The sequence below is a fragment of the Panthera tigris genome, chromosome C1 (genome assembly GCF_018350195.1).
Source record: "Panthera tigris isolate Pti1 chromosome C1, P.tigris_Pti1_mat1.1, whole genome shotgun sequence".
Classification (NCBI taxonomy): domain Eukaryota; kingdom Metazoa; phylum Chordata; class Mammalia; order Carnivora; family Felidae; genus Panthera; species Panthera tigris.
Genome location: NC_056667.1, coordinates 160,975,491 through 160,999,591, shown reverse-complemented (window position 1 = coordinate 160,999,591; position 24,101 = coordinate 160,975,491). Strand labels below are relative to the sequence as shown.

Here is a 24,101-nt window from a genome sequence, read left to right as displayed (position 1 = left end):
TGGCTGAGTAATATTCCATTGTATATATACACCATATCTTCTTTATCCATTCATAAGTCAATGGACACTTGGGCTCTTACCATAGTTTGGCTATTGTCGATAATACTGCTATAAACATCAGGGTGCATGTACCCCTTCAAATTTGTATTTTTGTATCCTTTGACTAAATAAATACTAGTGCAATTGCTGGATCCTAGGGTAGTTCTATTTTTAACTTTTTGAGGATCCTCCATACTGTTTTCCATGGTGGCTGTACCGGTTTGCATTCCCACCAACAGTGTAAGAGGATTCCCCTTTCTCTGCATCCTCGCTAACATCTGTTATTGCCTGAGTTGTTAATTTTAGCCATTCTGACAAGTGTGAGGTGGTATCTCATTGTGGTTTTGACTTGTAGGGTTTGGGGTTCTTTTTATTAAAATAATTTTTTTAAAGATTGATTTTCAAGTAATCACACCCAACATGAGGCTCATCTCACAACCCCAAGATCAAGAGTCACACACCCTACCAATTGAGCCAGCCAGGTGCCCCAAGTAGGGTTTTAAAAACTGCTGCTGAATTTACTAATATTTTCTTTTACTGCATCTGGATATTTTATTTTTCATTAGAAAGCATTATTTGGGAGGTGGGCTGCATTTGGACTGGGTTTCCATTTATCCTGATATCCTAATTCTCTCTGTTCTGTGAGGCACAGTAGTGAGACTTCTTTTCCCTTCTGCCAAGGAGGTGATGAAGGCCGGAGCTGAACCAGTCTGATGGGTTTTCACCTGTTTCTCTTTCAGGAGGTCCACATTGCCTCCTTTTGACCCAAGGAATCCTGGTTGGAGAGAGTTACAGACACTTAGACACTGTTCTAAACACCAGGTGTTTAACCTGGTGGATAGTAAGAGGCATGGGTCCAATTTTCTGATCAGCAAGGTGGCCCCATGGAGTGGGGGTGGGACGGTGAGGGGAAAATAATCGGTGATCCTTATAGTCCGGGCCACTAGGTGGCACTCCTTGAGATTCATTTCTGTGGGACTGTAGGAGGAAATGCTGTAAGCCTTCAGAAGAAAAAGGAAATGACTCGCTAAGTTTAACTGGCCAAAAGGAAGCCCCAGCGGGAAGTTCCCCTCCATCCACACAATTTTGACTTCTATAATCAGACTCGGTGCCTCTTTGCCTGTGTTAGAAAATATCACTTCTTTCATATCACTATGGAAGAATCATATCCATATGATTCCTCACCAGGAGGGCAATGTGGGCCGAGTTGTATGTGTAAAGATTGTCTTTGCTCTGAGTGTCTCCAGGCCCTGGGGTAAGGGCATGGGGAAAGAAGTCAAAGAGAAGTCAAGATGGTCACTGCATGACCTGTTCTTGGAGAGCCTGGACCTTGGAGTGACAAGACCTTGGTTCTTGTCCCAAAGCTACAGCCAACTGGCCCTATTATTACACACATGCTGCTTAACCTTCTATCACTGTGTCCTCATCTGCAAAATGGGACAACAAATGCCTTTCCTACCTATGTGTCAAGGATGTCAATGGGACAAAAGGATATTAAGTGGAAATGTGTGGGGAAAGTAAAAAACACTGTGCAAATGTATTTTTATTATCATTATGGTTACATTTTGTCATATATGGATATATCTCTATGGAAGACACAATGGTCATAAGACTTGTATTCGTAGGCTAATCTGCTGTTTATAAGGTAATTTTTTCACATACTTGTATTTTTTCACAGCTTGTATCAGGTGACTAAAGGGGTTCATAGTTCAAAAGTGGTTAAGAATTATGGACCTGAAAAAAGGAGCCAGGCTGGCCCCAGGACTTCCTCCCCATTTGGTTTCTACAAAGACTGAACTGGTTCTAGTGCCTCCACAACTCCCAGATGGGATTGATAGCTACTGGTCTCACTTCTTACTGCAGCTGGTCTGGAGGGAGACAGAAAAGAGATGAGAGAAGGGTCTAGAAGGGGTGTGGAGTGTCTAGAAACCAAAGATGAAACTCTAAGGCAGTGGCCTTGCAGCAAATAGAAAAAACAAGTTTGTGTTGTAAAACTCTTCGTCATGCCACAGTGGTCTTCTTTCTGTTCCTCAAATGTGCCATGTGTTCCTACTTAGGGCCTTTTGCAGAGGCAATTTTGATTATCTAGAATGTTCTTGACCTGGCTCTTCTCCCTGACTGGCTCCTTCATATCAACACCAATGACACTTCCTCAGAAAAGTCCTCTCTGATCACACACCCCCCCCCCCTCCAAGCACAAATTATCTTTCAAGACCACTTATCACCGCAGGAAATCATCCTTTTTTTCCCCCTGCTTATTTGTTTGTTGTCTACACAGCCCACCCACCATCTGGCAGAGTGAAAGCACCTTTGGGGCAGGAATTCCATGTCATTCCCAGAGTCTACAACTATCTGACACAAGGCAAGAGCTCAACATGTGCTCATTGGGTGGATGCGTGTCTTCAAAAAGGAGCTGTGTTCTTGTTAGAAAATGCTGCATCTGCATCTGGGACTTTTCTTTTTCCCTTGGTGCCAATGTCAAAGTCCTCAGGTCCTGCCCGTGTGTTCTACTTCTGAGAAATGTCTCACACCCCTGTCCCCTCCTGCTCGCCACCACCCACCCCTCACAGCCGCTGCTCCCTTGCCTGGGCACTATCAGCCCTGTCCCTCCCCCCCGCTGCCAAGACTTTCCTGAAACACAGGTGTCTGTCCCCTCCTCCCTTGCTCTCATTCACCCCCACTCGTGGGACAACCAACCCCCTTCTGTGTCTTCCTTGCCTTCCTTGCCTTCCTTGGGGCTGAATCAAAGTGTGCTCCCCGTAGTAACCCCAAGCTTTGCTTTTCCAGCCAACATCTTGCCTGTCTCATTAGTGGAGCCCAAGCATGGCACTGTCAGCAGCTCCTCAGGAATCCCTGGAGAAGACAGAAGTGTCTGTCCCCTAAGTGCATGGAGCTTCTGAACCCGGCAGGTTGGGTGTGCCAGAGAGAGCTTACTGAGGATGTCTCAGGAGAGGGCCAAAAAGGGCCCCCCAAGGGCAGACCTGGGCCCTTACACGGCTCTTGGGGAGCCTGTGGGCAAAGATGTGGGGCTGGCCTGCCACAAATTGGTCAAGCCATTGGAAGGGCTGGAATGGAGCTGCACTCAGGCAGCTGTCGCTGTCCCCGCTTGTTTTGTAGCACAGATAGTGGTACACGGGTAGCAGGGGGTTGTCTCATAACTTAAGCGGAGAGAATGCAAACCCACTGAGACAGGACGTCTTGGCTTTGGTGGGGGAACAAATGCTGACTGCAGTTGACGGTGTGGCCCTTCTCTTTCCATCAACAGCTGTTGCCAGGTGGGGCCGGCCGGGGGCCAGCAAGCTGCTGCTTGCACCTCAGAAGATCCCACGTTAGAACCGAAGGGGAAACCCTTCCGTAGGCTGTGCAGGTAATGATGTTTATTGACCTTTCTTACGAAAGACATTATATATCTTGTGAGTTATTACCATTAAAGATATTTATTTTTTATACCAAATGTCTAAATTCATCTACTCTGTAGAGATCATTTCATCTCCTACTGTATGCTATCTCAGCAGAAACAATGCTTTCCCCAAATGTGTCAGTTCTATTTTTAAAAAGGTCCAGTGACCTATTTCTGTAACTCCCACACACACTGAAAGAACAGCGGAGTTTATTTAGGCTCAGCTCTGTCACTGAAAAGTTACCCCTGCCAGGTGTTCCCTACAGAGGTGCCACCTTGCCTCGCAGGAAAGAAGCATGATGAAATAAGAGTATGGTCAGAGTGAGCTCCTGGGAGCATAAACACACACACACACACACACACACACACACACACACGCACACACACACGCACACTTCCTCAGTTTTGAACAGCGTCCAGATGACTACAGTCCAACTTTAGCCAAACTTGACATTAGGAGATTGCTTAATAATCAACTATTTCCTGGACAAAGAACTTGAAAAGATAATTTACAAAAGAGGAACTCAATTCATCAACTAATACGTGGAAAAAGGGTTAGCTCCTCTAGTAACCACAAAAATGAAAATTGTTAACAGTGCCACTGTCCAAAACTAACCTAGGGTATGAGAAGTCAGGGTAGTGATTACCCTCGCGTGGGGGACGAGGGGTCAAAGGGGGCATGACAGGTGCTTCTGGGGTTCTGGTAACGTTTAGTTTCTTGATCTGGGTGCTGGTTACTTAGAAGTCTTCACTTTGTAAAAATTCACTTATGATTTGTGTACTTCTCTGAACGTATGATAAGCCTCACCAAAATTTTTACATAAGAAGACAAGTTCACTTTCTACCTCTTAGGTTATATTATAATAATATATTATATTACATTTTACTTTACATATTATATATACATATATTAGTGATAATAGCCAGTGCAGTGGAAAGCCATCTCAAAGCTGGAATTTTCACATATTGCTAGTGACAGTGCACATTAATACAGCCCTCTTTGGGGAGCGATCTGGCAATATGAATTTAAAAATCTTAGAAGCATTTGTATTTGCTAGCTGCATAATTCCACTTCTGAGACTCTATCTTTAGAAATAATCCTAAATGTCAAAAAAGAGTTATGTGGGTGTGCCTGGGTGCCTCAATAGGTTAAGCGACCAACTCTTGGTTTCGGCTCGGGTCATGATCTCAGGGTTCGTGAGATCAAGCCCCGCGTTGGGCTCTGTGCTGACAGCATAGAGCCTGCTTGGGATTCTCTCTTTCTCTCTCCTTCTCTCTCTGCCCTTCCCCTGCTTGTGTGTGCATGCACTCCCTCTCTCTCGAAATAAATAAATAAACATTAAACAAAGGGTTACGTGCACACATGCATTGCAATGTCATTTATATTAACAAAAAATTTATAAGAGTAAGATGTTGAAAGCAATATAAATGTTCAACTATAGGGCAATAGGTCAGTAAACGCTGATAAATCCATGTGATGACATTTTATGCACTTATTATATAGCACACACTAAAGTGAGCAATGACAGAAGGAAACACAATGTAGTAAGAAAAGCAGGATGTGAAATTATAGGCACAACTATAACTATGTTTAAAAAAAAAAGAACGCCCCTATGCAGAAAAAATCACGAGAAGATAAAAAAGTGATCAATGTTCATGTCTGGGTAACAGGACTATGGGCAGTATATTTACTTTCCTGTGTTTTCCAAATTTTACTCAATGAGTCTGCATTACTTTGGTCAAGGAAGTCATGTTTGAAGAGTAAGCCATGTGCCTTTCACTCAGTCTCAGGGGGTGCTGCCCTTTGCTTCTCCCAAATCCCCTACACTCCTGCCAGTCTGGGTTTTGGTGCCTAATGTCACCATTGCAGGCTGTGGGGGGATGGAAGCATTGAAAACGGTCACCTCTGTGCGGGGAGCATATTGAAGCCCACTACACTCTCCGTTCTGGCTGATGTAGGTTTGGTTCTGATGACCCAGGAAGAACCCCTAAGCTTATCACTAGGGCTACAAGTGTGCCAAGGTCCTACCAAAACACTTGAAATCTGAGGGTGTTGGGCAGGGGGGGACTGTTGGTTCAAAAATACGGGAAGTGCAAAATTAAAATTTACAATTTTTTATTGCAATGGCTACAAAATGTAAATTAGATCCTTTAATTGTTAACATTTGATTTCATAAAAATTTCATTAAATTGGAGAGCAATTTATAGGTTTAATTTTTATTATATTCAAGATTTTCTGACTCTTTATGGCCTTTGAGAGAAATAATGGTTGATATATATTAAATTCTTTTCTGGTAGCCATATAATTAAAAAAAAAAACCTACAAAATTATGAGAGATCTCTCAAAAAGGGCAATATAATTGTGCCTCCTGTGGTATTATGCCTGACTCCAAGTAAGGTGGGGTCTTCACAAGTGAGAGTCCCCTGGGCCAAGCAATCTTTATTTCTCCCCTCAGGTAATAGCGACTCTTAAGAGGCCTCCCATCCCACTTTTGCCCTGCTCCAAAATGAAAATGTATTTAGGTCTGTTCCTGGGAAACATCTTACACTGGCTCCCCAAGCTCTCCTAAGGAAGTCGGAGCTGACCCCCAGGCCAGGTAGGCTTCTCTCCTGCCCTCTTACCTAAGTACTGTGCTTCCTGTAGTCAAACCACTTTCCTCTTGAGATTGTCCTTATCTGCCGCCGTTTATTGCCCTGAGAGTTCTCCGAAAGCAGGGGCCACTTTGTAAAGAACTTTCTTAACAGCAGGAATACTCCTGGAGGTGAGGAGGCAAAGCAGGAAGGGGGAGGGGTGGGAAGACAGATCCAGCTCTGGAGATGGAGGGATGGGGGTAGAGCCTAGGGCTGGTGGGGCAGATTTGAACCTCTGGGTAGGCAGAGGCACCCAGTACGAGGATACACCAGTCTGGAGTGCAGGAGAGGAGCTGGGATAGAGAAATCGAGTGGTGGCCACCAATATAAATGGGGTGGGGTGGGGTAGAAGTCAGTGCTGTGGCTGTGGCTGTGCCTGTGGCTGTGGCTGTGAGGAGCCCGCTTCGGAAGTGTGGGTAGAGAGAGAGCGCTGTGAGAAACCTTACCACTTGTGGGCTGGGCAGAAGACAGCGTAGATGAGAGACAGACAGCAGGGGCTATGAAGTTCTCGGGGTTCCTGCAGAAAGAGGAAGAAAGCTCTAACAGGAGGCAGGAGGCAGGAGGCACAACCACCCCTCCCTCACCCCCAGCTCCCCGAGGCCAGAGGTGCAGAGGTGAGCAGTCATCTGCGGGTCAGCTCTAGGCCAGGCCCTATACCCAATGCTTTGCAAGAATTATCTCAAGTGAGCTGTAGAACCCTGTTAAGATAGACCCCATTTTACAGACGAACACAGGTTGGTTGAGGAACTCGCGCAAAGACTCATGGGAAGGAAGTGCAAGCGTGTAGACCCGGCTCCAGATTCCATCCCAGAGCTAAGTTGTCTCCAAGTATGACTGCGGCTGGAAGAGCGTCCCCCAGGGGCCGGTTATTAGAAAGCCTCCAGGGAAGTGTCTGTGATGAGGGTCAAAGCCAAGCAGCAGGAGAATCGCTGAGTCAGGGAAAGGGGAAGAAAGACAGGGAGGGACTTTTTCATGAAGCAAAGGGGTATTTGCAATTTCTGAAGTGTATTTATTATTTTTTCCATATCAAGAAGCAATCGCCAGTTAATGCTTTTGTAATTTTAATGTCTAAAAAATTACCTTAGCTGCTTCCAGGTGGCATGTGGGGCCTGAGGCTGAGAGCTGCCCCTGCCACCACCAACACGGACACTTTGAACTAGTAAGTCTTGTTCTTGTGCTGGATGGTCCCAATCTGAAGCTGAAGAGGTCGCCCTGGGTGCAGGACCACGATGGTGTAAGCCCTGCGGGTGGCCTCTGACATCCTCGTCGTGGGAGGAACAATTGATGGTGTTGTTGCAGAACCTCCTAGCATTGGCTCTGTCTCTGATGAACATGGGTGTCAGAGGCCAGCAGCTTTCTTGGCTTACGGAGTAAATGGCCAATATAGTGTGGAAGGATTTGCATCCAGCTTCCTGTTTACAATGGATAGTGGGGAAGTTTCTGTTTCATAATGCTGGACCAATCCAATGCACCCAACATCCCACAACTCAGGAGATTTCTTCTACTCATTGGGCTCTTCTGTGTCCTGTTGGTTTGTTTGGTGGCTGGAACAGTCACAGGTTGGAAAGCCTTTTGGGAAGAAATCAGAGGCTATGGATTTGCTCTTGTTCAGGAAGTTTTAAAGGTTGTACTGATCCTCTAATATGAAATGTGGAAAAGGATGGAAAGCACCAGAAAAAGAAGCATCTCTGAAAAGGAAGAAAGCATACCATCGCTTGGACTAGATGTCTTGATATTGAAGAGCCAGGCTTGTTAATGTTTCTTCCTGCTGACCTATACTGACAAACCAATAACAGTTGAGAAAAAAGTTTCTCGTTCCTTAAAGAAAATATATTCCATTTCTAAAACTGTAATACTGAATAAAGTGATTTTTCTTTTACAATGCCCTGTTTTCTCCTTTTTGAAGAAAACACTTCTAAGTTTCAGGATTTCATGTAAAATCAGGAAGCAAGATCCCATAAGCTGAGAAGTCTGGACCTCTGATGGTGTTTCCCTATGCTGCTTTGCCTTTAAACAGACTGGGAACAGTACATTATTGCAGATATGTCTGTAAGATGGTTTCCTGAACAGTAAGATGTAGGGAAGGAGTAAAAGTAAATAATTTTTCTAATTAAAAAAAATTACTTTTGAACATAGCAATAAAAACCTAAGCATTTCTCCATTCCTTGCCTAACTTCTTCCTTAATGTCACCTGAACTGGTTGTACCAAACATTGGAGGCCTTTCTTTCTTTTTTAAAAAACGTTTATTTATCTTTGAGAGAGAGAGCCGAGCTCAGGAGCACAAGCGGGGGAGGGGAGGAGAGAGAGGGGGACAGAGGATCCAATGCAGACTCTGTGCTGACAGCAGAGAGCCCCATGCAGGGCTTGAACTCACAGGAGATCATGACCTGAGCCGAAGTCAGTCACTCAACCAGCTGAGCCACCCAGGTGCCCCTGGAGGCCTTTCCATTTGTTATTCGACATTATGGATTTTCCTCTAGTTTCTTGGTCCACACATCCCTCTATGAGACCCACCCTGGTCATCCTGTAATACTGTAGCCAGCCCCTGGCCTCAAACAGTGGGAGCTCCTGATCTCCTTTACCCTGCTCTGTTTTCTTCTTCTTCTTCTTCTTCTCTCCATAGTAACTGTTACCATTAAGTAATATTTTTGAGTTGTCTTTTAAGTTTACCGCACGATCCTCCTGATGACTACGGCGCATGCTCCTTGAAGGCAGGTGTCTTCGTCTTGTTCTGTGACCTAATCCAGGTGTCTAGAGCAGTTCTGGGCACTTAGTAGAAGCTCCATTCAGATTTTTGGAATAAAAAGAGGCATTGTCTCAAGTGGGCTGTGACTCCCTCATAAAAAGGAAAGGGCCGTAGCCAATGTTTGGAAGATGGGCGCCATCTTGCCATAGGTGAGAGAAACAGAAAAGGCATTCCACACAGGGGAGTGACAAGCAAATGCTGCAAGATAAAAGCTAAGTCATTTGAGAGGCAGTAAGTAGGCCAATTTGGCAGTGCCAGGATGTGTGGCATTGAATGCTGGAACAAAGGGTATGGATTTCCTTTATTCTTGTGGCATAAAGGCAATGGGAGGGAAGGGAAGGGTATTTATGGAAGGGTTCTGACTTGATGAGAGTCTTTTTTTTTCTAAGTTTATTTGTTTAAATAGTATTTATACCCAATGTGTGGCTCGAACTCACAGCTGCAAGATCGAGAGTTGCATGTTCCCCTGAGCCAGCCAGGAACTCCACAAGTGATATTTTAGAAAACTTGATCTGGAGGCGGGGTGGGGTGCCTTTTGGATGGGAATGGTTCCTTCTGGGATGTCTCCCTCAATCCCACCCCCTGCCTTCATGAGCACTCTGGGGATTTACTGTACCCCCGTTTTCACTGTGCTCTCACTACTCCAGTTTAAGCCAGAATCTGAGTCTTAAGGTGTGGAGCACATCTTTGATTTGAAGGGAGGAGGATTTGGTCTGACTGCTCTCCTTTCTCTAGGTGAAGTCAGGGGACGCAATGGCCATGGCCTCTGGCTAGAAATGGCATGTGGCACTTGGAATGCTTCCTCCCGCTTCTCCCTCCTCAAATTTGTGTCACTGCCCCCCAAAGGGATGAATGAATGCTTGAGATTTCCCTAAGCAACAGTGAAATTCCAAAGAAGTAAAAAGCAGGGAGAACTTTGCCCCATATCAAGAACATGGACAAATTTAGAGCTGGAGGCTTATGTTACAATTGCAAGTCAAACTCCAAGTGGGGTAACCAGCCCATTAGCGCAGGCACGTGAAAACTGACTTTTCTGCCATCCCTACACACACACACGCGCGCACACACACACACACACACACATACATGTGTGCACACTCTCACATACACACATTCATTGGGCCCTGGAAAGATCAAGGCCAACTGCAAAGTACCCATTCCCCAAGACTCCTAATTTATATTGGGAACTAGCTATAAAGCTCCCCCTGGTCCCCCAATCTTCCCTTGCAATGATAAAGAGCATGTCACATCACACTAAATGTGACACTTAATCAAAACCCATCTTCTTTAACAAACCCTTAACCTCCAGCACATGAGAGTCACCAAGGCCAAGGGACGAGACAGGGAGCCGACTCAGGTGGCACATGCTTTGATTAAGATGATACAGATTTCCTTTTATTTCACTTTCATCAGAGTTGTAAAATTCGAATCTATCCCCTTTTTGATTTGACAACAGCACATTTCAGTAGAGGTTGACACCAAAAAAAGATCAGGACTTGTTCTCTCTTCAACCGGGAGTAGACGATAATTTCTCTGAATCCTCTTCAGTAATGATCGTCAGAGCTTCTGATCTTCCCATAAGCAAGTTTTGCAGAGAACATGGTTAAACCGAAGCACAAACCTGGCTGGCATCTGGTTCCTTTCTTAAGTGGTATCTAAATAGCCTTAATCTCTAGGCCCTGGAAAAGACCTCCCCTTCTCTGCCTCCTTTCTTGGGTCTTTTTTTTCTCAGACTTAAATCCTCAAGTGAATTCTTTTGCCAGATTTCTGGGGCAGGAAATCTACTTCCCTGCCACACAGTACTTGAGAAACTTCTGGGGGCTTCAGCAATTGTCCATTTCTGTAGCATGAGCTATGGTTTTTCTCATGACCAGTGAGGGATTTTGTTTTTAAACTGTTTAATCACTAGCTAGCTCCCAACAATACAAAGGTACTTCTACCTGGTCAATATGCATTTATTGAATCTCAGTTATGGATGATGTAGATGTTGCAAGAGAAAAAAGGCTTCCTTCTGCTTCCAAGATACTGTCAATCTTGAAGTTAAATGTGATACTGGTATATACAGTACAATGTGACAAGTGGCTGCAAGAATTCCAAAGCACGGGCAGTTCATGAATCCAGAAAGCATGAAGCATCTACCGTGTGCAGGACCCTGTTCTAGGCACTGGGATACCACTGTGTACAAAATGGACAACATTCCTGTCTGCAAGACACTTACGTTCTAGTTGGAGCTGGGCAACATTTTCAACTTTTGTACATTCGGCTTTTGAACCACCCACACTTTCGAACTGTATACACTGACCTTCTCCATTCGCCCTTTGCAGACTGAGTTTGGACTTCCACGGACCCGCTGACGAGTGAAATGTCATAGCTACCACCTGACGCCACAACCATTGGGGCTCCAGTTCAGTCTGTGCAGTGTCAGTGCCCTTATTAGTCACTAAAAATGAAGAGATATTTAAAAAATGAAAGTGTATGTTATTGGTAAGACTTGTAATTCTCATTAACTTATGATTGAGACAAAGATGGAAACCATTAGGAAGGAAAAAAGCAAAATTAGAGAACCTATTTAAAATGTAGAAATATCAAATATTGAGTCTAACAAAGTATAAATAGGATTTTTAAAATTTATTTTGTGTTTCTGTGAGAGCAGTCTTACTTATGAAATATGTTGGCAATAACTTGGGCAGGTCTTTAGCAAGAGCACTTGCTCTATATGTGAGACCTTTCTTTCCACTCCAAAGGACTGGGTGCTCTGGTCGGTACTAAGAAAGGACAAGTATGACCACCAACAAAAACTAAAAGACAGCCTCCTGAATGGGGGAAGATATTTGCAAATGACATATCCGATAAAAGGTTAGTATCCAAAATATATAAAGAACTTACACAACTCAACGCCCCAAAGAAACCAAATAACCCAGTTAAAAATGGGCAGAGGACATGAACAGACATTTCCCCAAAGACATACAGATGGCCAACAGACACATGAAAAGATGCTCAACATCACCCATCGTCAGGGAAATGCAAATCAAAACCACAATGAGATATCACTTCACACCTGTCAGGATGGCTAAAATCAACACCACAAGGAACAACAGGTGTTGGTGAGGATACGGAGTAAAAGGAACCTTTGTGCACTGTTGAGAATGCAAACTGGTGCAGCCATTCTGGAAGACAGTATGGAGGTTCCTCAACAAATTAAAAATAGAATTACCATGTGATCCAGTAATCAAACTATTGTATTTACTCCCCCCCCCAATATAAAAACACTAATTTGAAGGGATACATGCACCTGATGTTTATTGCATCATTATTTGCAATAGCCAAATTATGGAAGCATCCCAAGTGTCCATCGACAGATAAATGGATAAAAAAGATGCAGTATATATATATGTACATTGGAACACTATTCAGCCACAAAAAATGAAATCTTGCCATTTGCAATAACATGGATGGATCTAGAGACCAAATTAAGCTAGTTAGAGAAAGACAAATACCAGATGATTTTACTCATATGTGGAATTAAAGAAAGAAAATGCATGAACAAATTAACAAAGAGGGGAAAAAAGAGACAAACCAAAAAACAGACTGTCAACTCTGGAGAACAAATTGATGGTTACCAGAATGAAATAGGTGATGGGGATTAAGAGCACACTTATTGAGCACTAATATAGGGAATCACTGAATCACTCTATTATACTCCTGAAACAAATAAACACTGTATATTAACTATGCTGGAATAAAAATGAAAAGAAAAGAAAAGAAAAAAAAGAAATGAAAGAACAGGCATGGCCCAGCACCAGTAAAGGGCACTTACTTTTTACTCAAGGACATAAGGAAAAACAGAATGCCCAGCATATTTCAAAGCAGAAGGGGGAAAATTGGTTTTCTTGTTTTTCCAGAAAGAGGAGATAAGTAATATGGCAAAGAATCTTCTCCTTCCCAAGACCAGGTTAAGGCTAAAGAGTATGGACTAACCTAGAATGAGAACACAGAAGTTGATGCCTAGGGCCAGAGCAGGGAAAGAGTAAGTGTCAGGCCCGCATTGACTTTTCTAACTGGAGGCCTTTTCCATTGCCCTTCAAAGACCGTCATTATCCCGCCCATGCCCCGCAAGGGGACTGGCATAGGATTACCCTGACGCATGTCTGTGAATGAGTCAGTGCAGGATGGGACAGTGTAGAATGTGGGGGGTCGTGGGGGTGAAGGCAGCAGGAATGATCTCGAGCTGTAATAGCAAGAACTTTACCTAGTACTTAGTGGCCTGTGTCCTACTCCACCACCCACACACAGGCCCCTGAACTGCTCATGAAGCAATGCAGCACACACAGGAGGAAACCACAGCCCCCAAAGCCAGTGACAGCAGGAGCAAAGAAGGCTGCATTTGCTCTGGGAGAGGAGCTCCTTCCCGCTTCTTGCCAGGCGGAGGGGCTGAGGGTGTTGCTGCACCCCCAAAGCTCCTACGGATCATCTTGGACTGGGCCCTGTCACTTCCCTATTGTATGCAAGAGCTAACCCCTCCTGACCATGAGGAGGATGAAGAACCTCATTACAGGATTCAGTCACCACTGAGTGGGTAAACATGTGTGTTTGTTGTCCTCTGTGAGCTTTTGTGATAAAATAGTCTATACTTAAAAATTTTTATTATAATTGTTTTTCAACATATATAGAAGTAGAGAGGGTAGTATATAGAATCCCATACACCCATCACCTAGATCTAACCATTAACATCTTACCATATCCTATAGTCTGAATGTTAATGTCCCCATGAAAATTTGTATGTTGAAACCTAACCCTGAATGTGATATTGGGAGGTGGGGCCTTTGGGAGGTGATTAAACTGCGAGGGTGGGGCCCTCATAAATGAATTAGTGCCCTTATGAAAGAGACCCTAGAGAGCTCACTCACCCCTTCCGCCACGTTAGGTTACAATGAGAAGGCACCATCTATGAACCAGGACGTGGGCTCTCATTAGACAGAATTTGCTGGCACCTCCATCTTGGATTTCCAGCCTCCAGAACTGTGAAAAATAATTTTTGTTGTTTATACCCAGTTTATAGAATTCTGTTACAGGAGCCCAAATGGACTAAGACTCCATCTTTGTTTCATCATGTTTTTTTCTGTTCAGTAGGCTCCATGCCCAACCTGGGGCTTGAAATCACGAACTTGAGCTCAAGACCTGAGATCAAGAGTGAGACACTCAACCAACTGAGCCACCTAGCTGTACCCATCATGATATTTTTTTCTTAAGTATTTTCAAATAAATCCCAGATGTCATATTTCACTTCCAAATACTTAGGGGTATACTTTTTAAAAGATGAGGGTCTTATATGAGAGTCTTATATAACCACAACACCATTATCACACATATAAAAATCTGTTTACATATTTATTTTTTATGTTTTTTTTCCACACTTACTTATCAAAATTAACAATAAGTTCTTAAATGTTTTCTGATACCCAGTCCAAATTCAAATTTTCTTGAAATATCCCAAGATGTCTCCTTACGGTTGATACATTTGAATCAGGATCCAAACAAGGTGCACGCATTGCATATGGTTGTTAGAGCTCTAGTTGCTTTAATCTAGAGGCTCACTTTGAAGTATTAACCAGGGGGTTGCTCTCACCCACCCACCCCCCTGGGCTTCAGTGAATCTCGCCGAGTGGACTCCGAGGGCCCTCCCAGCAGTGCAGGCGATCAGACCAGAGTGACCAGGGTCTGGAGGAAGCAGCCTTGGCCTGCAACTAGAAACACGGAGTTTCGACATTTCAGATATGAGGCATGAGATTTGGAAAACTGTACAATGAAGTTTCTGTTCCTTGACTCCAGACAAGATACAGCCTCTTCCTGGAGGACAGAGAGAGAAGATGGACCCCAGGAAAGCAGCAGACCCGAGAAAGAGTGCACTCCACCCACCATGGGCCTAGGCAAAGGGGCTCCGTTTGCAGCTTGTGCTGAGGAGCTGGGCAGTCAGCCTCCTCAGGGTCCTCTGGTGAGCCCTGCTCCTGATCGGCTCCTTTTGTTTGTTCAGTGGGCGGGGTGCTCATCTCTTCCAGGAGGACTTTGCAGCCAAGGGTCCACAGCACAGGGAAGCTCCCTCACAGGAAGTGGGGCCCTGGCTACCCAGAGGGTTGGTGGTGCTTGGAAGGAAGCCCCTCCTACCCCCCAACTCTCTCCCCATCTGGCCGGCACCGTGTTGAGGTCATCCCCGCCGCTGGGCCGGGTGACACATACCCTCTTCTGCATCTCTGTAGGGCTGCCTGGTCAACAGCATACTCTCGTGCTCCCTCTGAGAGTTGAGCCATATGCTAGGTTGATTTCTTCCAAATTTGAAACTTTGATCAAAGAATAGCGTTTCTTATATGGGAGGAGAGTGCCTGAAGCCTCAGCTTTGCCCCCCGGCACTGTATTCCAGCTTAAACTGTGCCCTGAACCTCCTGGACCAGAACTAACCATGTTGGTGAACCCCTAGAGAAGCGGCCCCCGAGACCCTGGAGACAGAGTGGAGAGGGTGTGAGCCAACACCCAGATGACAGCTGTGCTCTTGGCCTTCCGGAGTACTGGCTGCCTTCTGTTTGTGCCTGCGTGAAAACTTGTTCCTCGGGAGCATATGGGGGGGTGGGGTGGGGGGTCTTTCATTTTCTCTGATGACCTAGTCAGTGCTCTTTGGGCTCTCATCCTGTATTGGCTTTGGTGGCAGTGGCTCTGGGAAGGCTGTGCCCTGCGGGAGGCTTCCTGCAGGACCCCAGAGGTCCTGACTGTACCAGGATGGTGAGGTCTTGGAGAAGGTGCTGCTTTGCTGGCCTCCACGTGTAGCTCCGAGATCTTGGCAGCTGGCAATCTGGTCTGCATCTGATCGATTTTATCTGCAAAGTATTCAGAAAATTTCTCCCCCAAAGAACATGCTGACCCCCTGAAGGAGGGAATGCAGTGTGGGTCGCTTGTTTGAAGACGTTCTCAGTTTTGATGAGGCTTGTGCAGAGACCCAAGATAAGCCTCAGAACACGAGCCAAGCGGGTGGGGGAAAGGCTCCTCTGGTGACACTCCACATCTTCCCCTGCCTTCCATTTTACGTGTTTACCAATTGTGAAAGCAAATCCAGCTGTTGGGAGGAATTGCTTCCAGATGACATTATGGGAAAGGAAAACACACTTTATAAAAAAGCTGCAGAATAAAAAGCAGAACATGTATGCTTTGTGGGCCAGGATTTCATATGGACTATTTCCTGATATTGTGCAATAAGCCAGCTCCTAGGGTAATAATAAGAACAGTGCAAATGTTCCCTGCACCCGAGTCAGGAGACCAGAGCTGGGACTGGACTTGGCAGAACTTGGGGAAAATCACTTGACCTCCCTAGGCCACCATATTTTTCTCCCTCGCAGGAACTGCTCCCCACCTCACTGGAGATCCCCGTGAAAGCCTCAGAAAACATCTTCTGCATGTCGAGTGATGTGCGAGAACCAGAAGAAAGCAAGGACATTTTGCTTTTGGAAATGGGATGCGTTTCTCAGCCCCCCAGCACAGAAATTTGCTGTGTTGGCTTTCTCAAAGATTTTAGAAGCTCTCTAATGAGCTGGAATTAAAGTGTCCCTTTACTAATTTGGTTTTACAGGTCACTGGATAAAACCTACTTAGAGTGGTTTGGAAGAGGATTAGGACATTTGCGTCTCTTCCAAGTTGACTTTCCAGGCAGGGTCAGTCAGCAGCTGGAGACTCCCTTGGCTAGGGGCCAGAGCTCTTTTGTAAGCTGCAAGTTTGTAAGGGCCTGGTGAGCACACTGTAACTCTATTATCCAAGAAGTGGACAGTTTGCAGGGAAATGAAAATGTAAATGTATAAAAACAAGGCACACATTCCTGAGTCGGGCTGCCTACAAGAAGGCCAGCACTGCAGTTCGCCAGGGCGAAGCAAACATTTGAGACCACCGAGCCACCCTCCAGACTCCTCCTGGGGCAGTGCGGACATCAGTAGCTCCAGAATTGCCTTATGCTCGGGAAATTTCCATAGACTAGGACTGTGGCTATGGAAATTAAAATTAAATACGATTTAAAATGGTTTCTCAGTCCTACCAGCCACATTTCGAGTGCTCAATAGCCACATGCGATGAATGATTACCGTGTAAGACAGTACGAATAAAATGAACATCCACTCATTTATCCAACAGATATTTATTTACAGAGTGTCATGGCAGCGAAGGGAGTACTTAACATTTCTGCCCTCATAGAGTTTATGTTCTAAAGGGGAAGATAAACAATGGACAATAAATATAGTAACTTTTTCCATCAGTTGTGATCCTAGCAGGAAACAGATGACTTAGTCAATTGAGTAATCGAGACAAGTTTCATGAGAGGATTTACCAAGATGTGGGCGGACTTCAGGGTTTGAGACTTTGAGAGTTTCTCTTTGAGAAAGAGAAAACGGAGTTGCACCCGAGAACTACCCACTGTGGGGGAATCAGTGCCCACGTGTGAGCCTAACAGGGCAAGAGAAGGGGCAGTCACCAGAACCCAGTGAGAACTCTGGGTGGGGGCTGTGGCCTCTGCTAGAGGGACCTGGCCAGGCCAGGCCAGGCACCCCAGGTGGGGTGGGAGCCTCAGGCCTGGACCCCATTCTCCTTTATTCTCAGAGCTCCTGCCTGTGCCCCCCACTGGCTGGCCCCCAGGTGAGCCGCAGGCAGGGAGTCCCCTGGGGCACAGAGCAGAGTGGAAAAGAGTGGAGAGGAATCTGGACAAACAGCATTAGCACAATCATGCAGTATATTAAAAGGCAATAGGCACAGGAGGAAGAGAGGCAGCTAAGAGGCACCGGAACTGATGGGGCAGGGTAGCCAAGTAAAACAAACGGCCTGAAGTGCAGACTCCCCTTCCTTTGCTCTCCCACCACCCCTCTCTTTCCTGTCACAGCTAATCATGTCCCCTCCTCAGAGTCCTGCTATCATCTCTGTGCTGCTTCCCTGCCACTTGTCACATCCCTTCCCTCTGGGCACCCTCACAAGGTCTCTGGAGCCAAAGCAGGGCAGCTCTGGCTAACTTTCAGTGAGTCTCTGTGCTCTGTTTACTTCGAAAGCACAGGTGGGGCAACTTTTTAATTTTTATTTTTTCCTCACTCATATCTTTTTTCTGTTCTTGGAATTCAGTCCAGAATATCACGTTGTATTTACTTGTCATGTCTCCTTAGTGTTCTCCAGTCTGTGACAGTTTCTCAGGCTTCCCTTGTCTTTCATGACCTTGACACTTTTGAAGAGCATTGGTCAGGTACTTTGTAAAATGTGCCTCAATTTGGGTTTGTCTGCTGCTTTCTCATGACTGGACTGGGGTGTGAATTGTTGGGAAGAAGACCACACAGGGGAAGTGCCTTTCTCAAGACATTGAATCAGGGGGTTCGTGATATGAGTACAACGCTACAGCTGATGTTAACCTTGACCACTTGGTTAAGGTGGTACCTGTCAGGTTTTGCAACAGTAAGGTTACTACTTTTCAAAAAGATTTTTTTTAATGTTTATTTTTGAGAAAGAGAGAGACAGAGCGTGCAGCATGTGCAGGGGAAGGGCAGAGAGAGAGGGAGACAGAGGATCCTAAGCGGGCTCTGCACTGATAGCACAGAGACCGATGCAGGACTTGAACCCATGAACCGTGAGATCATGCCCTGAGCTGGAGCTGGACGCTTAACTGACTGAGCCACCAGGTGCTCCAACTTACTAACTTTCTTTGTTACCAGTAAGTCACTAAATCCAGCCCACACTCCGGGGAAAAGGAATGAAACTCCTATTCTAGAGGAAGGAGTATCAACGAATTTGTGGATATATGTGAAAAACACCACAGTAATTATTATTTTGGGGTAGCTAATCTGGGGCGATACAAAGATCGCGTTTCTCCTTAAAGCCTCACCCACCAACTTTCACATTCCTCAGAGGATCTTGCCTGCCACCATTATTACCACAGGGCTCTAAGGCGATTTTGTACTTTCCTCATTCCTTCTACATTTACAATTTGGAATCCTTCTTTAAGGACAGTTTTTCTCTTCTACTCATTTATTTATTCGGTCATTTATTTTTTATCAGTATGGACTCATGGGTGTTTGTTTTTTCTTTGACTTATAATCTAATACTATTGGTATGTATTCAGTGCTCAAAATGTTCCAGGTTTGGTCACTGGGAACTTCTTCCGGTTTGCCCCTGTGTCCTCCTGACACGCCTTCATCCTTTTTGTGTTTTGCTTTGTTGTGAGCACGACTTTACTTTCTGTCAGTGTAAAATGCCCCAAGCTCACCCCGTGTTTTCAGCCCCAGCCGTAGAATCTGCCATTTCTCCAGAGGGCCTCCCAGGGCATTTTTAATTTCTTTGCTGATACGCTGATGACTTTATTAAGGGCATAATGTGCTGCCAGATTCAGAATCCTATCCTTACAGGCAACTGTCACAGTGGGAAAGAATCTGACAGATCCATTGTTCCTGACCTGGCACCTCATAGTTATGTGACCTTGGGCACATAACTATGTAAGCCTCGGTATTCTCTTCTGTAAAATGGGGAATAATAATTGTACTTCCTTATGGGGTGAGAGCATTAAATGTGAGAATGCACGTGAGACAGTTCACATGCCTGTCCTAACTATCCAATAAATGTTTTTTGGTGATAATGAAGATGCTGCTATTCCCGATACAGGTGACTGGTTTTAAGGGAAGACTGCCTGGCTTTGTAACTCTAATAAAACTCTCTGCCTCAGTTTCTCATCAGTAAAATGGGGATAATAACAATAGCGATCTCATAGAGCTTTTGTTGGATTAAATGAGTCCCAACACACAAAGTCAATACACACTCAGAACAGAGCCTCGTAAGCCCGTGTTAACTATTAGCTGTTGTTTTTTTTTAAATTTTTTAAATGTTTATTTACTTTTGAGAGAGACAGAGCATGAGCGGGGGAGGGGCAGAGAGAGAGGGAGACACAGAATCCGAAGCAGGCTCCAGGCTCCTGGCTTGTCAGCACAGAGCCTGACGTGGGGCTCAAACCCACAAACTGTGAGATCATGACCTGAGCCGAAGTTGGACGCTTAACTGTCTGAGCCACCCAGGCGCCCCCTGTTTTTTTAATTATTACTATTGTAGACTAAATGTCTAGTTCCTTTGGTGTTATCCTCCCGATGGTTGGTAGGTAGGCCAAGAATTAGGGCATAAAAATTAAACGATATAGTTAAAAAAAAAAACCCAACTATGAAATGTAAAGATAAAAGATGGTTAACATCATGTGGTTATCATCCTTAAAAGGAGAACAGCCAAATTCAAATTCATAACTAGTTTGATCACCGTCATGTGCTGCTGACATTTCCTCCTCTGAGGTGTTGACAAATGGCTGAGAAAGAATTACTCAATTCACATTTGCCTCACACTGATGCATGAGGCCCAAATGGCCCACGGCTTTGGGGAAACTCTTTGTAAATCCATCAAATTTGGCCATTAAAAAATGATAACTATGATCAGCCGATGCTGAGGGACCCATTTTGTGGAAAAAAGAAATGAAACCAACACAGTTAGTGACACAATAATTAGGACGCAGGGGAGACTGCTGACAATTTGGAGATGTTTTCTTGGAGAAAATATCAAATGACTTTCAGTTTGCAGGACATTAATAGATAATTAAATTGACAATTTATTGTCGCAGAGTGACAGTTGTTCCCTTCTCCTCTGTGCACATGAGTCAAGCATCTAAAGGCAATTCTTGCCCTATCTTAATTGCGGGATAGAGTGCCATGAAAAGTCCTTCCCTCCCGCTGAAAACCCCAATACATTTCCTTGTTAAGAACGTTAGGATTTTCTCACTATTGGCCTCAAACTGTGGCCAAAACTACACCAGGATGGGTTATTATTAATTCAATTTTTTTTTGTTTTAATAAACTTATGTTTGAAAACCATGAGTGCCCAAGTTAGCCTCATCCTCACCAACGGTAACATGGGGCCGTGGACTCTGATGATGATGAGAAATGTCAGCTGACCTCAGCCAACAGCTAGGTGGGGTCTCTCCTCCCTACAAAGAAAAACCCACTTGTGACCTGGCTGGGAACAGAAGCGGAATGGACAAGGGCCTGTAGGAGAAAACCAGGCTCTCCTCGTTGAGGCCATTTTCTTCCAAAATAAGACAATGACACTGGCAGCAACCTTAAGGGATACATGTGTGTTCACTGTTGACAGACATTAGCATTCCTGAGGTCCAAGGATGAGAGACAAGGTGGCTTAGAGAAGTGACGGTGAAGATGTTCAGTGGGTCCACAAGGTAGAGGCAGGCAGTGGGACCTGTAAAGCCATCTCAAGCACACTGTGGTGGGGGCTCACTGGATCAGGAGGGGTCCTCTAGAGCCTGTTCTGGTGATGTGGCAGTCTGCACTACTCTCTGCTTTGGTCGCTGCCCAATGCAAGGAAAATGGGTCTGAGTAAAGGCTTAAGGCTGACAAAGATGCTGAGTTGCAAACATCTGGATTCCATCAACATGAGCACAATACTAACAGTCTTTATTGGAGCAGAGCATGCAAGGAGTAAAGCAGGGACAAGTGAGGCTAGAGAGGGGTCGGTTGTGGAGGGCCCTGTGGGCAAGGTGAGGTATTTCCAACTTTATCCTAATAAAGTCCAGATAAAAGATGAACTAAACTAAGGTCGTTTGTTGAGAGGGTGGAGAAGAGATAACAAGCTGCTAAGTTCAAACTTGATGGCTGACCTGATGTAGGGGCTGTAGGAAGAAGAGGAGCTTATGATAACCCCTGGGTATCTAGCATAGGTAACAGATATCATAGCCAACGACAGGAATAGAGGAGGAAGAGTGGGATTCGGGGTAAAGGTGATGTATTCTGTTATTTTTTTTTTAAGATTTTATTTTTAAGTAATCTCTGCACCCAACGTGGGGCTCGAACTCACAACCCCAAGATCAAGAGTCACATGTGCTACCGACTGAGCCAGCCAGGTGCCCCATATTCTGTTATCACATGATGAGTTGGAGGCATCTGTGGGATCCTTTTTGGAGACATCTGGTCTTTGGACACACTGACCTAGAGTTCAGGACAGAGGGATGGGCCTGAGCAACAGATTTGAGAGTCCCAGTGTCCGTATGATAATATAAGCTGTGGGCACAAATAACCTCTTCAGGGAGAAGAGAAGGAAAGGAAAGGTTAACTTAATAACACAAGGAAGGAGAGAGCGGATCCCATGAAGGAGAGTGAGAAATAGCAGTCAGAAAACTAGTGGAGACCAATGTAATCAATTGTTAATTTGTTTCTCCTTGAGGTAATCTCAGCCAAACTAGCCGGACAGTATTTGGGTCCCTCTGTGGTAACCCTTCAGCAACTTGGTTCAGAACTCCATCCCTTAAAAAGCAAACAAAAAAACTACAGTTGGGTGAGATGTTTGGCAAAAACAAATGCAAACTGTATTGGGTAGCAGTTTTGAAACAATTGGTAATCATATAAATATAATTACGTTTATAGGGGTGCCTGGGTGGCCTAGTTGGTTAAGCATCCGACTCTTGGTTTGGGCTCAGGTCATGATCTGAAGGTGCATGAGTTGGAACCCCATGTCAGGCTCTGTGCTGACAGGCACATTGCCTGCTCTCTCTCCTCTCTGCCCCTCCCCCACTCGCTCTGTCTCTCTCAGAATAAATAAAAAACATTAAAAAAATAAATATAGTATGTGTGTACCAGAATTCCTCCCCAAACTCAAGTATTTTGAGAACCTAGAGGGAGTGGGATTATAAAACAGCATTTCAAATTCAGCAAATATGCATGTTCCCCTCATCATTTCTATTCTATTTGCTTTACTTTGGAAAATTTAGTGTTTTGCTACCAAGGTAAAGCCAAGATTCTGTTGTTGTTTTTTTGATGGGTAAACCAAGGTACTGGATCCTGATGACTTATTCACATAGGTTATTAAAATCAAAACAGTAATAAGATCATCACATATTATGCCCATTATCAGTATTTTTCTATGTTATGAAGACTGAATATCACTTACCTGGCACTCATACTTCCTTTATTGATAGTAGTTATAAAACAATGTCTCTCAAGCCTCTTGTGTTCTTATCACACTATGGAATAATTTTTGGTGACATGGCAGCCCAGAAGTTACGAACTGGCAGCCCGCAGGGTGAGTTTTGATGGTCCTGCAAGTGTGTTTTAAAAGCCTGACCTAGCTGACAACATTCAGAAGTCAGGGGACTTCACATAACAGTTCAGATGTCAGGCTTCTCTTGAAGGACTGGGTCAACAATCAGCGTCTGCTTCACGGTGGCTCTGCCTGCAGACCACGCCTGTCTTCTCCCATTCTTCACTCCCAGACTCTCACCTTTCTATTCCCCATCTCTTCCCTGTAGGCATCTGCGTGTGAGACCAGATCCCTCCGCTCTAGGCCAACTGACAGCTGCTCAAGGTGAATGGCCAACACCGGTTGTCGCTTCATTGTTTGTGTGCGTCTCCTCCTGCCATTGGAACTCCTTAAGGGCTGAAGTTTTTACTTGCTTCCTGTGCTTGTGTGCCGACTGTGCTGTGCTAGGCCTGGCACACAGGCCCTCAATAAAAGTTGGGTTAATGAATCTATGAGGTTTTAATTCTTTGCAAGCAGTTGGCTACAGATGAAGAAGGGGAAATTGCAATGATTTGCCTGAGGTCCCAAAGCTTAGAAATCCCGGGTATGAGATTAGTCCAATCGGCCTGTGATGAAGATGTGAATAAAGAACAGGCTTGGTGTTCGGGTGCATTTCTTGACAGATCCATCAGGCCTCACGCGCAGATTCCTGGGAATCTCTTTTGAGTCACAATGTGCATTCAAAGGCTCTGAGGGATTGTGTAGTAAAACACACAACTTGTTTTATTTGGTTCAGCTGAATGATTTCCTAGTCTCCATCTACTTTTTCACTATTTTTACACTCCGTCTTTGATTCATAACATCCCCTCTTCTCAGAGGTACTAAATGGCAAGCAATTTTTTTTTTTTTTTAATGAAGGTAAAATACAAGTATCCTGGTTAAGACGATTTTGCAAGAATTTTGTGACAGTCCCACAGCTCCCTGGGATCTTCTTCAAAGTATGGCTAAAACCATGTTGGGAAATGTGGCTTTCACTGTGGTGTTCTTAGAAGTCAAGGTTAAGCTATCTTGTTTCTTTTTCTCCTTGGATTGGGCCGTAAATCTCTGAAGATACAATACCTTAAATTTGTATGGCGATTTATAGTTTACATTGTCACATGCATCAATCTGCTTTTCCTTACAATAACATTGAGGGTAGGGCTTATTATTATTCCATTTCATAGGCAAAT

General features: G+C 44.7%; 2 long non-coding RNA genes across 3 annotated transcripts in view; one reads left to right on the top strand and one right to left on the bottom strand.

Moving 5' to 3' along the window:
• Window positions 1-23,365, top strand: part of LOC122240951 — a 34,906-nt gene extending 11,541 nt beyond the window's left edge. Inside the window, exons 3-6 of one of the 2 annotated variants that reach the window (XR_006220774.1) lie at window positions 2,827-2,948; window positions 3,305-3,406; window positions 5,896-6,036; window positions 23,162-23,365. This is a non-coding gene — a long non-coding RNA (uncharacterized LOC122240951). The remainder of the gene's footprint in view (window positions 1-2,826; window positions 2,949-3,304; window positions 3,407-5,895; window positions 6,037-23,161) is intronic. The other variant, XR_006220775.1, reaches the window with a different exon arrangement.
• LOC122240952 lies at window positions 6,320-13,808 on the bottom strand. The gene is made up of 3 exons (XR_006220776.1): window positions 13,725-13,808; window positions 11,120-11,257; window positions 6,320-6,587 (listed from the first exon to the last, which is right to left on the bottom strand). It is a non-coding gene; the product is annotated as an uncharacterized LOC122240952 (long non-coding RNA).
• Window positions 23,366-24,101: the final 736 nt, after the last annotated feature.